The following is a 15,917-nucleotide window of genomic DNA, read 5'->3' as shown; positions in this document are numbered from 1 at the left end:
CATTAAGAGCCAAACTGGGGTGCTCATCATGATCATGCAAACATACAGCGCTGCTCTGTTAGTTCGACCACAGAAGGTGAAGGAAACTCAATCCTACAGCACCGAATTTCTAGTACCGAAACGAGACTGTTTGAAAAATGTCCCGGTGTTTATTCAGGCTGGGAGATCATTGTTTGAAGTTGATTTTTATTTGGCTTCCTTCGGAAAACAACAACAGCTGGGCACATACTCGATGTTGAAATTTAAGCGCCGGATTTTGTAACACGGAGTTAGCTCAGTTGGTGGGAATTTTGGGAAAGGTAAACAGAGGGATCTCAGGGTCGTTTTCACAGCACTTTCCTCCGGAGGAACTCACTAGAGGGAAATCCAAAAGAAATCGCAATAACCAGGGTCGTTCACGGGTGGGTACCTCTCATGTCCCCACCCGGGTCAAATGGATACCAATAATCAAAAAGGCAAAGTTATTGATTCTGAAGTGGACTGATTTGGAGCAAAGTCTTTGGGGTGGGGCCTTTTCAGCCCAGAACGTAACACGGACAAAATTAGTGTAAAGAGTCTAGAACTACTCCACTAAACAGATATAGTTGTCGGAATTGATAGGGTTACATTTTTGGGTTTATTTAAAACTAATTTTCCCTACAGACGTCACATAAAGGCATACTTGCGGTTTTGCATTCGTGGTGGTTATAATGGTGTGTGGTTATAATGATTGTTTGGCTGGTCATTATGCTATGCTTCGGATCCCGACGTACAGGAACCGTTTAATTTCTTCCGGTTGCCACTCGTGTCAGATGGAATCGGCCAGACCCTCACAGGCTCCATTCCGGCGTCCCGGAAGAGCCCGCGAGCAGCAGATGGGTGTTGTTGCTAACCTCGTTTTCTGCCGTCCGATGTTGATACCGTGTGGATTGGGGTTTTAGCGAGCTGATCGGTTCTTTCTGCCTGGATTCTGTTTGTTGTGCCGTGTGTTGTTTAGCCAACGGGAAAAGAATAGAGCAAAACAAAAAAGGCCCTCTTGGACCTGCCAAAGAGGTTATAATACACATGACGTCGTACTAATATACACGTGGGTTACAAAATGTTTCTTATTTTTAACCTTTAGAATTTACCTTTTTATGTTGTTTTTCTTGTAGAATGTGTCGTTGCACTGGATGTTGTGTGTGATTTTACCAGTTTGTTTTAGCTATTTGAATATAAGTTAAGTTTTAACATGTTTCGCAATATTTTAGCTTTTCTTACTAACCGTACTATTATCGATAAGTTTAACACAGTTTTCTAGTTTTTTTTAACGTGTTTGTTTGCAAAGGCTTGACTTTTAATCTGTAAATAGTAGGAATGAATTTTTAAACACTTTACACCATTAAATTTAACAACTTGAAACATACTACACACGACGCGCACTTCCGTTCTCCAAAACGGTCACAGACAGAAAGAAAGAATTTTACAAAATCGGAATGTGAAGAAGCTAACGTTACTTTGACCGACACACATACAACGACAAACTATATTACAACGCGGGTGTGTCGCTCTCCGGGTGAGAACACTTCCCCGTGACGGCCCTGGTTACACACGACGCCCATGGAAAGCCCAGAGAGGAGAGTGACTGTGTGCGGTGACAGATGGTAAGGGTGAGGTTAGCCTTTTCATGATTGAGCGATTTTTGTTTGTTTTTCCATAAAGGACAGGGATTACTGGATTTTGTGGCGGAGCCACCCAAAAACATGTAACAGACGGTTACAATTTGTTTGATCGGAATGTTCGAGCATGTGATCGGGAGCAGAGCCTCATGAAGTTGAAAAACTCATCATTTTTTCCGTTCGTATTGTTTTTTTCTTCAAGAAGAATATATATTTGAACGTGATTGTTTGAGTAATCATTTCGCTTGGACATATATTTAGATAGTGTGAGTCCTAAAATGCCGAAAATTGTTAAAAACTAATTTTGCTAGCATAGGATAATAATACTCCTATGCACACAATTAACTCTTATTCTCTTAAATCAGACAGCTCAGTGAGTGAGGCGCATTTTGAGAAATAAGAGTGAATATGGAAAAATCACCATTTTGAAATGTCCAAGCCAGTCGTGGTGAAAGACCTCCACTGTTGACGATCCGGAGCCAGCGTCTTCACCTGGTCCCAGTCAAAATTCTCGTCGACAGTTCGGCTAGGCTAAGCTTCGCCGCCACGAGTTTCTGGGTCTGCCTCTCGTTTTCATCTTTCCGCAGCGTGTGCCCAATCCATCTCCACTTACGTTCCCGAATCTCGATTTCTAGCACTCTTTGATGACACCGGCGATGTAGTTCCTCCTTCAAGATCCAGTTGCCAGACCACCAAGTGCGGATGATATTCCGCAGACAGCGGTTTACAAATACTTGCAGTTTTCGCGTCGTTATCGCATATGTGCACCAAGTTTCACACTCTTAGAGCAATTTGGATTCGACGTTTGAGTTGAAGATTCGGATTTTTTTTTATGATGTTTCGAAGACTCGAAAACGCACATTGGGTCTGGAAGGATTTCCTGTGTTGATCTCCATCGACTTGGTCTTTCCGGCATTGATTTTGAGACCAGCTGCCTTGAAGCTTTCGGTGACGTCGTCGCGTTTGCTCTGCATGTCTTGTTGTTCTTTGGCGAGCAAAACAAATATCGTCTCCAGATCAAGGTCGTTCAGCTGCTCCGTTGTCGAAGCATTTCACGGCAATCCTCGGTTTGGTCTACAATCAATCATTCCATTCAAGATCTCATTCATCACGATCAGAAAAAGTAGCGGTGATAAGATACATCCCTGTCTCACTCTAGCAGCTACCGGGATTGGTTCGGACAAGACACCATCGTGCAAGACCTTGCACGAAAATGCCTCGTATTGTGCTTCGATGAGATGGACTAGTTTCTCTGGGACCCCTCGTCGCCTTCGCCCAGCAGTTTTCATGGTTAAGTCGGTCGAATGCTTTTTCGAAATCAACGAACACCAGCAGAAGAGTGTCCTGGAATTCGTTGATTTGTTCCAGTATGATTCGTTGCGTTGTGATGTGGTCCACACATGATCGTCCGGATCGGAATCCAGCTTGTTTCCGTCGGAGGGTAGCGTCGTTTTTCTCCTGGATCCTGTTCAGGATCACTTTGCAGAGTATTTTGAGGGTTGAGGGTTGAGGGTTTCTTCGGGACCTTTACGAGGATACCCTGCATCCAGTAGGCCGGGTATGTTGCAGTATCCCAGATGTCAGCGAAAAGACGGTGCAACATTTGTGCTGGCAGGGCAGGGTCGGCTTTCAGCATTTCAGCAGGAATGCAATCGATCCCAGGTGCTTTGTTGAATTTCATGTTTTTGATTGCCGCTTCTATTTCAGCCAGCGAGGGCGCTTCCGAGTTGACGCCATTTATGCGACTTACTGTTGGCGCTTCGAGCTGCTGATTCTGTTGTCCATCGCTATTCGTGACTCGGAAGAGTTGTTCGAAGTGCTCAGTCCATCGTTTGAGCTGATCTGTTCGATCGGTCAATAACTGACCTGCTCTTTCAGCGGCATTCTTGCATTAGTCCTTGCACCACTGAGGCGGCGAGAAATGTCATAAAGTAATCGGATATCTCCAATGGCGGCGGCTCTTTCTCCCTCTTCGGCTAGGGAGTTTGTTCAGGCTCTCTTGTCTCGTCTATAAGCTCGTTTAAATGCCTTTTCCAGCTCCGTATAACGTAAGCGGGCGGCTGCTTTGGCTGACCCGGTACATGCCTGCTCAATTCCGACTTTCGCCTTTCTCCGATCATCGACCATCCTCCAAGTTTCATCCGACATCCATTCACTTCTTCTTCCACAAACCTGTGGGACCAGTTCCAGAGTCTAGCAAAGAACCGGAACAATCTCAATCCGTTTGTCCGATCAATGCGTAAACTGTTGTTATGGACTTCGCGGTAAAAGCGCACGACCGCTGGGATGCACGAGACAAACGACTGACCGACTGACTGAGCCAGTGGTGAAGCACATTGGCGGGAAAGAGAAGATTGGAGGGAGAAGGTCTCATTCGTGACGGGTATGACAATGCTGGCAAATAGTGGTGCCAGTTGCAGCTTATTGCATCATATGACACGATTGATTTACTCATATCTCACATCTTCCCTCTTCTCCAGAAAAAAAAAATAATTTTGGTAAACTCTGATCAAATAACAAAACACTTACGAATAACGTTGTTACATCATACAATAGTTAATAATTAGATTCCGTTAAAACCGGGAAGATAAACATATCACAAAGCATTGCGCCCATGATTCGCCCATCGATCTTTTCATGAATGACGCTTCTAAGTACGTTCCTTCTTTTTTTAACGCCTTACAGTCGTTTTCATTTATTTATTACTAATGTCCGCTCTTCTTCAAATTTATATTTAGCTCTCATATTTGCCTTTTTGCGAATTCAACAAAAAAAAATGTAGAAGTTGCCATTTATTCACGATCATTCTCTTCATCCTAGCCTCGAAAAGTAACGTTTTCCAATACTCAGTCGTTTTCAAATCTCTTTAGTTTTTTTTTTAAATTAATTTCTCTTAGGTTATCAAGACAAACTCTGAATCTGAAACATAAAATTTATATTCATAAAATGTAACTGAGAATCATTTCATTTTCGATTTTACTTCTGACTTTCGACTCATCTTGAATTTCTTTAGTCAAATCTTTGCATGGCCGTAGGAACGGGGGGGGTTTTGAGGGTTAAACCCCCCCCATGAGGGTCCAAAAAAGCTAGCGAGGTATTCTACTCTACAATCATAATTTTCAATTCATAATCAAATTGTGATAATAGAGCAAAGATATTCAAGAGTTACTATCTGAACTAAAAACTGTTACAAAAACCTCCAAAAACCCATTCCAAGTTTAAAATTCTGCTATATTTTTTCAAAATTTTCTCACTTGTTCATTGAATAAGGTTGTCACTTTTTTTCAGCACGTACTGGGCCGGACAAATCCTTGCTCTTTTATATAAAAATCCGGCAAAATCCGAGTATTTCATTTCAAAGTTGTCGACCAAATCCAGGCAAAACCGGGCAATTTTGGTCAAAACCTAGGAATTGCTCATCAAAAATCTAGAAAAAAAAATTAAAAAAACTTTCTTGATAATTTTTTGAAACTTGCTGCAAAAATTTTGGACTCACAAATAACAAAAATTACAACATAATTTGTTTTTTTTTAGTTTGATTTAAGAATGAGAATGAGAACACACCCGGGGAAAATCCGGCTTATTCCAATGAAATCTGGGCAAACGGTTTGGACCGGACATATTCCCATAAACAAAATTGTATTTCGACATATTTTCGTATTTCTGATCTTGTATCAAGTTAAGGATTCTTGATTTTCAGTTGGAATAATCATAAGAAATTAGGAGTGAAAAGCTGCTTTAAAATCCTTTTTCAAATTCGGATTTGCATTTGAATCATGTTTTTCGAAAATCAAATTCATTTTCAATATTTTGATAATAGTTTTCCGAATATGAAAAAAGGAAAAGTTTGTTTAATATTCAAATTTGAAGTTTTTAAACTTTATTCTAAACAAAAGTTAAACATTTAAAGCTTCTTAGTGGCGATCCAAAATAGAAAACCAAATTCTGATTCATCATTAGAAATTCACATTTTAAATTAGATTCACAAAACAGAATAAAAATAAATAATTAAAATAATGAATGAAGATTAGACCAGCTCTACAGAATTTAAATGATAGATTCATGAATGAAGGCTTTAAGATATGGCTCATGAAATTCTGATCAAGAATTACATTTCGGAATTCCCATAGAAATTCGGAAACGGATTCAAAGTTTAATTTTCGAATTCAGGTTCAGAAGGTTTTTCAATCAACATAAAATTGTTGAGAAATTCAAGAGAACATAAACTTAAAAATTTGCTTGTAAATTCAATTTCCAGATTTCAAAATTTTTATTCAGAAAAATTTTGTACACACAATTCAGCTGGAAATCACAAAAATAAAGTAGAATTTGAGATAATTTTCTTGGTTTTGATTCCTGCAAAATATCCATAATTATATTAAAAATAATCATCCACAGGATTTTTAGTACGGAATTGATTCTTTATGAAAAATATTGCCTGTTTAAGAAACATGTACCTGATCTTCACCTTGAAAATCTGCACAAATTTTTATATTTTTCCGGTGTATTGTTTAACATTATTAATATTGCAGCTTTTTTAAAGCCAAATTTTAAACTAAAATCATAAATTTAGTTGAAGTTTGCATCAAGCAAATTTGATTCGAAAATTACTTATCTCTTACTCTTTTTTTTATTTTTAAAATTGTATTTATTTTCATCAATGGTTTGAATCTTGGAAATTCAAAAATTTTAACCATCCACGAAAGCAAATTTCATATTTTGTTTCTAGAGGTTTCATAAAAAAAAATTTGCCCACTCTTTAGACTAAGGATCACTTTTCTAAAGTTACTTTTTAAAGGTTTTATTAATGACACTTTATCATCCTTGTGACATTCGTGTCTTCTCTTAAGTTACAATTTCAAACGGAAACTATTAATGAGTACTTTAAAATGAATAATCATGTAGTTACAAACATAATTTGTTTTTTTTTATTCGTGTGTTGTTAGACAAAAAATCATAGGTGAAAATTAGTCACCAAAACCCCCCCCCCATGAGTCGGTTGTTCCTACGGCCCTGAATCTTTGTATCAGACTTCAGAAGAAATTCCAGAATCCAGGAGTCTCCAGAAAACAAACCCTTAACTTGGCATTCGATTCAGATATTGGTTCCCAGTGAATGTTTGATATTTTGTTAAGGGCTCCATGCTCAGATAACAGATTTTAGCCGCCATATGATAAATTCACGATTTAGTATCCTACTTTAATGTCAGGTTCCATTTTCAGATTAAGATTAATTAAGTTAAACAGTTAATTCAAAATAGAGACCAACATGTCAAATGAGAACCCCAGACTTTGCCATGAAACTCAGACCAAACCTAGCAGCCTTCACAATCCCAACAAAACTCAGAGTAAGGTCAGATATATATTTTTTTTTCTAAACTCAAGTTCCGGCAGCTGATCCAGTTCATATATTTTCTCACGTGAGCACTCGTCTTCAAGAATATATGCTATCAAGTAAAAACAACAAACAAAATTGATTATCATTTGCCGGTGTTCATCATTTACGAGTTGTTTCCCAGATCCTAATATTAAACAACTAACTCGTTTTGAAGATTGAAAACGCTTTTCATATTTCTATAACCCAACTGATCTTCTTTGAGAAATTTGTTTCATAACATTATTTATGCTTAAACATAATATGTATTCTCGAGACAGATCAGAATATTATTTTTCTTTCGGGAAACAAGCTGGATTCAATTCGATTGTTAAGGTAATTGGTTTAGCTTTTTTTATTAACATCTACAATCAATTGAATTTGAAAGATTTAAAACATTCATTCTTAAACATTTTCTATTTAATACATAGGAGATCAATATCATACGGCTACAAATCGTTCACTCAACAATCAACTCTGCCAGTTTGTCGAATAATTTGCCCAGAGCAAATCGCTTCGATATTTACTAAAGTATTAAAATTTGAGCCTGAGCATATCCGTCGGAATCTACAGGGATTTCGAAAACAGCAGTGTGTGATCTCGAAGTGTGTCTTCAATGACTTTGAATCAACGGAACGTCAAAAGCAAAAATAATAATCATTTTTTCAACTTCATCCAACCAAAGTTCCAAAGTCGAAGGCATAAAACAAGTAACAATACAATGATATTCAATCATTCGGTATCCGCCACATTATTAATTTTTTCTCAAAACATGAAGAGATAGCTAGTTTCGTGAAGGAAACAGAAAATCATTAGGGAAATTCCCATTCTCTTTACTTTATTGAGATTTTCTTCCTTTTTCTTTTTTCTTCCTTATTTCTTTTTTTTGGCAACGGTATCCACACATTTTCGCAATTCATAGTCGACCTTCGCCAAGCTATCGTTCCTTGATATTCGGTATTTGCCTGTTTCTTCAATCCATTGGTCGGTATCCGCCGAAAAACTGAAATAAAATCTCCGCTATCCGCTGTTTTCATTGTTGTATTTCTAATTCAAAGTCGGTTTCCGCCGAACTTTAGATTCTCATTCCCCGGTATCCGCCGGGTTTTTTTTTTCAAAGTCGGCATCCACCGAACAGCTTGGCATCACTCACCGGTATCAGATGTTTTTTTGGATTCATATTCGAACTGAAAGAACTACAACCGGTATCCGCCGGATTTTGACCCATAGTCGGTATCAGCCAACCTATGGGAATCTTTAAACCAGTATCCGCCGGATTTTCTAAGACATAGCCGGTATCCGCCGAACTATGGGAATTTTTATACCGGTATCCGCCGGTGTTCAATCTATAGTCGGTATCCGCCAAACTATACCAATTTATATACCGGTATCCGCCGGTTTTCAATATATAGTCGGTATCCGCCGAACTATACCAATTTATATACCGGTATCCGCCGGATTTTCTAAACCATAGCCGGTATCCGCCGAACTATGGGAATTTTTATACCGGTATCCGCCGGTTTTCAATCTATAGTCGGTATCCGCCGAACTATAGCAATTTTTATACCGGTATCCGCCGGTTTTTCTGTAAGCCATTGTAAATTTCGTCATCACTTGCACATTTTTCCCCTTTCCTGACCGCCATTTTGTTGGCGTCTTACACTTGATTTCAATTTTTTTTCCACTTCCAGGATTAGGGGACACCAACACTGTGATGTCCGGTCCTGTCACGGTCGCCAAAATGTGGGACCAGTTCCAGAGTCTAGCAAAGAACCGGAACAATCTCAATCCGTTTGTCCGATCAATGCGTAAACTGTTGTTATGGACTTCGCGGTAAAAGCGCACGACCGCTGGGATGCACGAAAGACAAACGACTGACTGACTGACTGAGCCAGTGGTGAAGCACATTGGCGGGAAAGAGAAGATTGGAGGGAGAAGGTCTCATTCGTGACGGGTATGACAATGCTGGCAAATAGTGGTGCCAGTTGCATTGTTTAGCTTATTGCATCATATGACACGATTGATTTACTCATATCTCACAAAACCTGCCTGAGAATACCATGGCTCGTCGTGATAAAGGCATTCTTGATTCCACACCACTGTTATTCGACTGTTCCGTCTGTCGGCAGCTCCGAGGTTCGGGATTCTAGCTGTTCAAAGTATATCCTTTTCATCTCTGGATTCTCCAGCCGGCGGACGTCGTATCGACACCCGACTTTCTCCTCGCGCCGTTGGACACGCGTGACTCTCAGACGTATTTCGCCAAGGACGAGGTGATGATCAGATGCAATGTCTGCGCTTCGTTTGTTGCGGCGGACATCAAGAAGGCTCCTTCTCCATTTTCGGCTGATGCAGATGTGGTCAATTTGATTTTCTGTTCGGCCATCTCGGGATACCCAAGTGACCTTATATGCTGGTCGATGGGGGAAGAGCGACCCACCGATCACTGTTGTTGTTGCCACAAAATTCTCCAAACAGCTTTCCATTTTCGCTTATCTGTCCTAGGCCGTGGCGTCGCAAGGTCCTGATTTTCGGAGCCAATCTTTGCGTTGATGGTCGCCGAAATGGAATTGAATGTCACCCTTCGGAATTTTCTCTACCACGCTGTTCAGTTGACTGTAAAACTGCTTTTTCTCCTGTAAATCGGCAACGTCAGTTGGCGCATAACACTGGACCATTGTAAGGTTCCAATTCGTGTCCGTGTTTTCATGCTAAAAGTCGTCGCCAAAGTTCCAGGTCGGTCATTTCTTTCGGATTCCGTAACAATTTTATAAATCGGGAGCAGTAGGTTGTTAGCCTAGAGTCCCTATTCCGCGATGGGACTGCCATCCTGGACTTAGCTGGCGGGAGCCGCATTTCGTAAATTCAGCCGCTCGCTGCGAGACAGACGCTGTTTGAGCCGCCCCTGACCTGGAGAACAGACCCGTGTGACCACCTTCTCATTCTGCATGCGACCAAAGCATCCACCGGGGTTGGGTACCCGATCTCCGCTTAGGTTGCTCGCATCCCAGCCGGTACCGCGGGGAGGTAGAGATAGGAGTTGTGAATAAGAGGTGATATGACCACTATGGGATCTCGTGTTGCACATTATCCACCATTTACCAGCCAAATAATTTATCGGCCTTATCGGTGGAAAGTGATGTCCTTTTTAGTAGGGGCATCTAAAAGATTATGGAACCTTTTTCATAGATGGATAGAAGGTTAGATGAAATGAAAGATGGTGAAAATGAGCGGGTTGAATTTATTTAGAAGCATTATCATCACATATCAAAATTTTGTTCCGCACGGGCCAACAGTTTCGCATACAAACCGCGATGATAACAAACTGAGAAGACTATACATGAATAGATGCGTTTCTGAGATAAAAAGGGTCTTATCTGAGCGATCACATATCATCTTTTTGTTCGTTCGCACTGCAAGTTTTCCCGCTTGTGGGGCTAACCACGCTTGGCCTAATAATGTGTGATGGTAGATGCAACTTTATCTGTATCTACCACTTCATAGTTGAAGGACCGTGCGGATCGAAAATTTGATATGTGATGATAATGCTTCCAAATAAACTCTTCCCGCTCAGTTTCACCATCTTTCAATTCAGCTTACCTTCTATCCATCCATAGAAAAATCCCTAATCTTTAGATGTCCCTACTAAAAAGGACATCACTTTTCACCGATAAGGTCGATAAATTAAAGTAATAAAATAAAATAATAGTTTTATTCGGCAGCACTGAAGATAAATAAAATGGTTGGTAAAATAAGAACAAATAGCGCAGATATTGAGGGCTGCTGCTGTTGATTGTTTTGATTTGGCCTTTCGGTGGAATATAACGGATATGGCTATAGAAGCGCAGATTTTTTAAACCTACCGCTGCTGATTGTTTTGGTTTAGCCTTCTGGTGGGATAAGACGAATAGGCTTTAGAAGCGCAGAATTTTAAGGCTGCTGCTGCTGATTGTTTTGATATGCCCCGTTCTGTTATGTTTGTAATGATTTGGCCTTCCGATAAAATAAGACGGAATTGGCGTTAGAAGCGCAGATACTTAAGGCTGCTTCTGCTGATTGCATTGATTTAACCTTCCGATGGAAAAAGACGGGATGGATTTGGAAGCGCAGATTTTGTTTATTTTGATTTGGCCTACCGGTGGAAAAAAGACGGAATTGGCTAAAGAAGCGCCGATATTTAAGGCTGCTGCTGATTATTGTTTGTGTTGATTTGGCCTTTCGGTGGATACATACGAAATGGCCTTGGAAGCGCAGATTTTCAGGACTGTTGCGGCTGATTGTTTGTTATGATTTGGCCATCCGGTGGAAAAAGAAAGAGAAAGAAAGAGTAAACCAAGAAGGAGAACGAAAAACGCAGATTTTTAGGACTGTTGCGGCTGATTGTTTGTTATGATTTGGCCATCCGGTGGAAAAAGAAAGAGAAAGAAAGAGTAAACAAAGAAGGAGAACGAAAAACAGCTGGAGCACTACACATAAAACTGAAAAAAGGAAGAACAGTAAACATTGAGCAAGATTCGATTGAAATTTCTAAAATATATAGCTCTATTATTAAAAAAACTAAGAGAGACGCCACAATTCGCAACTAAAACGACGGATTCAAAAACGACGTCACCGAACACGACGACACCGGGAATGATAGACGCCAGCTGCTAGAAGCGATTCAAAACCGGACTTAAATCAAGTAAGACAGCCGTTCAGGAAACACGCGGCGATACAAATCGTTAGTGCAAAAGTGCAGTGAAATTGTGATGGAATATTGTGAAGAATTTTTTGTATTAATTTAGTTTTTGTTTATAATGTAGTTTTCTGAGGATGGCTGAAGGTAGTAGGCCGAAACGTCAAAAGAATTGTTTTTATTTGATTTCAAATTCACCGAAAAGCTTCAACTAGAAAAGCCAATGAGAATCAGCGGTGATCAGAGCTCGTTAACAAAAATACGAAATCGGCTTAGGAAGTGCAGATTTTTAAAGCTACTGTTGTTGATTGTCTGTTTCGATTTGGCCTTCCGGTGAAAAAAAAAACCGGAATTGGGTAAGGAAGTATAGATTTTTATGACTCCTGTTGCGAATTGTTTGTTTTGATTTGGCCTTCTGGTGGAAAAAGACAGGGTTGGCTTAAGTAGTGCAGATTTTTAAGGCTGCTGCTTCTGATTTTTTATTTCGATAAGGATTTTTAAGGCTACTGCTGCTGATTGTTTGTTTTGGATAAGCCTTCTGGTTGGGCAAGCTGTTTCTTAGAATACTATCGAATTAAGTATTCCGGCTCTAGTAAACAGAAAAGTGACAAGAAAAGCACAGTTTTAAAAAGCTGTTGCTAAGAATGTTTTCGGATTGTTCCGGCTCTGGTAAACAAGAGCAGAAGGCTTTTGTGAAGAATATTTTCGGATGGGATGAAGAATATGCAGAAAATAAAAAAATAAGATTTGAAAAGTTTTTGCAGAGAATTGAATGTAGAATTGAGATGAGGGATATTTGGGATATAAAATTTTGTATTTTAGAAAAAAAAAGTCTGTTCATTCAAGATTCCTTTGAGAATAGAGTTGAGAAGGAATGTAGCGATGAGATGAAGTATAAGCAGGAATGAAATAAAATTTGTGGTATGGAGAATAAAGATGTGGAATATGGAATAAAATTTAGGGATATGTGGCGAAAAAAAAATTCTAGAGGGGAAAAAACAAAAGTCGACGCGTAAAAAGTCAATTGATAATAGAATAAAATAATAGTTGTATTCGGCAACACTGAAGATATATAAAATGAAATAAATTTCTATGCCAACGTTTGCTATTTTGGCAACACTAAACAAACAAACAAAACAACTTAGTACATACCTCTTTATAGCTTCAGCCAAAGTTTCATCATTTATTGATGATTTTCACCAAATAGTCCTACCCTATAATAAATGCAAATTTGTTTCGGTCATAACTTAGTTATCTTACATATATTATTGCAGATCAGATTGGCTTATTTGCAAGCTTATTGCACTTATTTTCAATAACAAATAATCATTGTTTAGCGTCGTTAACAGAAAACCGATTAATATGTTGAAAAATGTATCGCTTAAACTTAAAGCGCTAATCGCTAACCGCTTACTGCAAACGTACACTGGAAAAAATCCATATGTTATTGGTTGATTTCAATTTGTTTTTCCTTAAATTCGACATATAGAACAGGAAAATGCAAATATATTTAATGAAAACTTATCTTGGAAATGTCTTGATGATGTCCTGCCTAGTTTGTAAAAATTATAGCAGAGAGTGCTGGAAATAAACCTTCCGGCATTTTCCAGCAAACCACCCTCAATTTCCGCAGAAAATGGATGGGTTCATCGGGATTGAGAAATCTTAAATATTGTGGCTATCAGCGTATCGATGCCGGGAGATCATAAATGTTTCGTTTTTCTAGGCAGTATCACCATCATCAAACGGGCAGTTTTACGATAGCCGGCATTGCCGTGTTCTGGTCTACTGTAGGGTTGTTTTTTTTTCCTCTCCCCTGGACATGTATCAATCGAATCATTTAAGTATATCACTCGTAGATTACGTAACAGTAATTCTCATATTTTGTTCAGATAACTTATTCCGAAAAGATGTCAAAGTGTTTGGTTTCCGAGTATCTTTTTAATAGCTTTTTGCTCTACATATAGATAGTTTAGTCTCGCACGTTCCACTATTTCGTCATTTATAAACAAATCCCGAAGGAGCCATTCCCCATTCAGGAAAAGGATAAAACTTTCATGTTGCCCTGTAGTTTTTTTTCTACCTCCCCGCGTCTGAGTTTATGAGACTCTAATCGATCGAATCTGGAACAGGTTCGTGGCTTCAATAACGACAACCTGGAACATAACTGGTCATATTTTTTTTATAGTCACTTACACGTGATCATCGTAAGGCAGTCCTATGTGGATCCATCGATTTCAGTAAATCATCACTCAAAACTGTGTGCACACTCAATCCCTGAAAAATTGAGGTAGGACATTTATAGCACTTCCGGCCAGTCGATTTCGAACGTCAATGAAATATCCTCTACTTTATAGAGATAGTTTCTAGTGCATGCGATCCCATCGAATCGGATTACAGATATGTTAGCATTGCAATGGAGTTGGCAATAAATGTCACATCAGCTAATTGAGTTATTGATGTAATGCGACCGATGGGAAGAATGCTCTTTGATTGAACCCATATTTGCAATCCTTTATTGGGACGTTTGATGTTTGTTTGTGTTAAGAGGATTGGATTTGTTAAAGTTGTCTGGCGGAAGAATTGAAAGGAAACCTGCATTGAGGTTAAACCTTGTCAAAAAAAATTTGATCTGCCAGTTGGAGTTTAAAACTACGTTTATACACTAATTGTAACTGAATAGTCGAAACTTTAATACAAGTGAAACTTGACAAACAATATGCACATTAGTTCGCAGTAAATCTAAACATAAGGCTCCCATACGTTTTATCGATACCTTTTGTGTATCTGTGTAAAATATGAGATGATTTGTTCGATTTCTAAATGGGCTCAATGGACATTTTTGCACTTATACTACTTTGGCTCTGCGGGCCTCATATAAGTTTACAGAAAAAAAATGCCGTCACTGTATAAAAAAACAATTACAATAACAATTTAGAAATTATTAAAATTGTACGATATTTGACACATTATCTGTAAATTCCATCACACATTTTTAATGTTTCTCGATTGGGTATGGTGACTACATATCATTATTGGTACGAAGAGCATTCAAGTGGACTCAAGTTTTTTTTTTAATTGAGGAGTTTGGATAGCCTTTGAATGATAGAAAGATCGTATTAAAATCGTTTAAAAGTTGTAAAAAAACACCGAAGCACATCAACATCATTATCAAAACTATACTTTTACAACAGATTCAGCCATTCTAACATGAATTTTATTTCAACAACTTCTAATTTATTTTATTTATTTATTTACATAGTATTCCGTCTCACGACATAACTTGACGAACATAATTCCTAAAATTCACTCGGTTCATAGCAACCGTTCTCCAATTTCTCGGGCACCCCACGTTCGCCAGATCACGCTCCACTTGGTCTAACCACCTCGCTCGTTGCGCCCCCGCTCGTCTTGTTCCTACCGGATTCGTAGCGAACACCTGTTTTGCAGGACAGTCGTCCGGCATTCTCGCAACATGTCCCGCCCAGCGTATCCGGCCAGCTTTCACCACCTTCTGGATACTGGGTTCGCCGTAGAGTCGCGCGAGCTCGTGGTTCATCCTTCGCCTCCACACTCCGTTCTCCTGTACGCCGCCAAAGATGGTTCTTAACACTCGTCGCTCGAATACTCCGAGTGTACGCAGGTCCTCCTCGAGCAATATCCATGTCTCGTGCCCGTAGAGAACAACCGGTCTAATGAGCGTCATATACAGGTTACACTTCGTGCGAGGGCTAAGTCTTCTCGACCGCAGTTGCTTGTGGAGTCCATAGTAGGCACGACTTCCGCTGATAATTCGACTCCGGATCTCACGGCTGGTGTCATTGTCTGCGGTCACCAGTGAGCCGAGATAGACAAAGTCTTCGACTATCTCCAGCTCGTCGCCGTCGATCGTGACCTTGTTATTACTGGACAAGCGGGTTCGGTCGGTCTCGGATCCGCAGGCCAGCATGTACTTCGTCTTGGACGTATTAATCATCAACCCAATCCTTCCTGCTTCGCGTTTCAGTTTGCGGTAGATCTCCTCCACCGCCGCAGATGATCTGCCGACTATATCAATGTCATCGGCAAAGCAGATAAGTTGACTGGATCTGTTGAAAATCGTGCCCCGCATTTCGCCCACCGCTCGTCGAATAACACCTTCTAGCGCCACGTTGAACATCATGCAGGATAGACCATCACCTTGTCGAAGCCCCCTGTGCGATTCGAATGAACTCGACAATTCACCCGAAATC

The 15,917-nt window shown here is 39.7% G+C and overlaps 1 long non-coding RNA gene across 1 annotated transcript; it reads right to left on the bottom strand.

Annotated features, from left to right (window-relative positions):
* Positions 1-666: 666 nt before the first annotated feature.
* Positions 667-1,411, bottom strand: LOC129740725 (uncharacterized). Its single transcript, XR_008736352.1, has 3 exons — positions 1,244-1,411; positions 1,110-1,183; positions 667-1,021 (listed from the first exon to the last, which is right to left on the bottom strand). It is a non-coding gene; the product is annotated as an uncharacterized LOC129740725 (long non-coding RNA).
* Positions 1,412-15,917: the final 14,506 nt, after the last annotated feature.

The sequence above is a fragment of the Uranotaenia lowii genome, chromosome 1 (assembly GCF_029784155.1).
Source record: "Uranotaenia lowii strain MFRU-FL chromosome 1, ASM2978415v1, whole genome shotgun sequence".
Taxonomy (NCBI): Eukaryota; Metazoa; Arthropoda; class Insecta; order Diptera; family Culicidae; genus Uranotaenia; species Uranotaenia lowii.
Note: the sequence above shows the minus strand (reverse complement) of the source record. Positions and strands in the feature narration are given on the sequence as shown.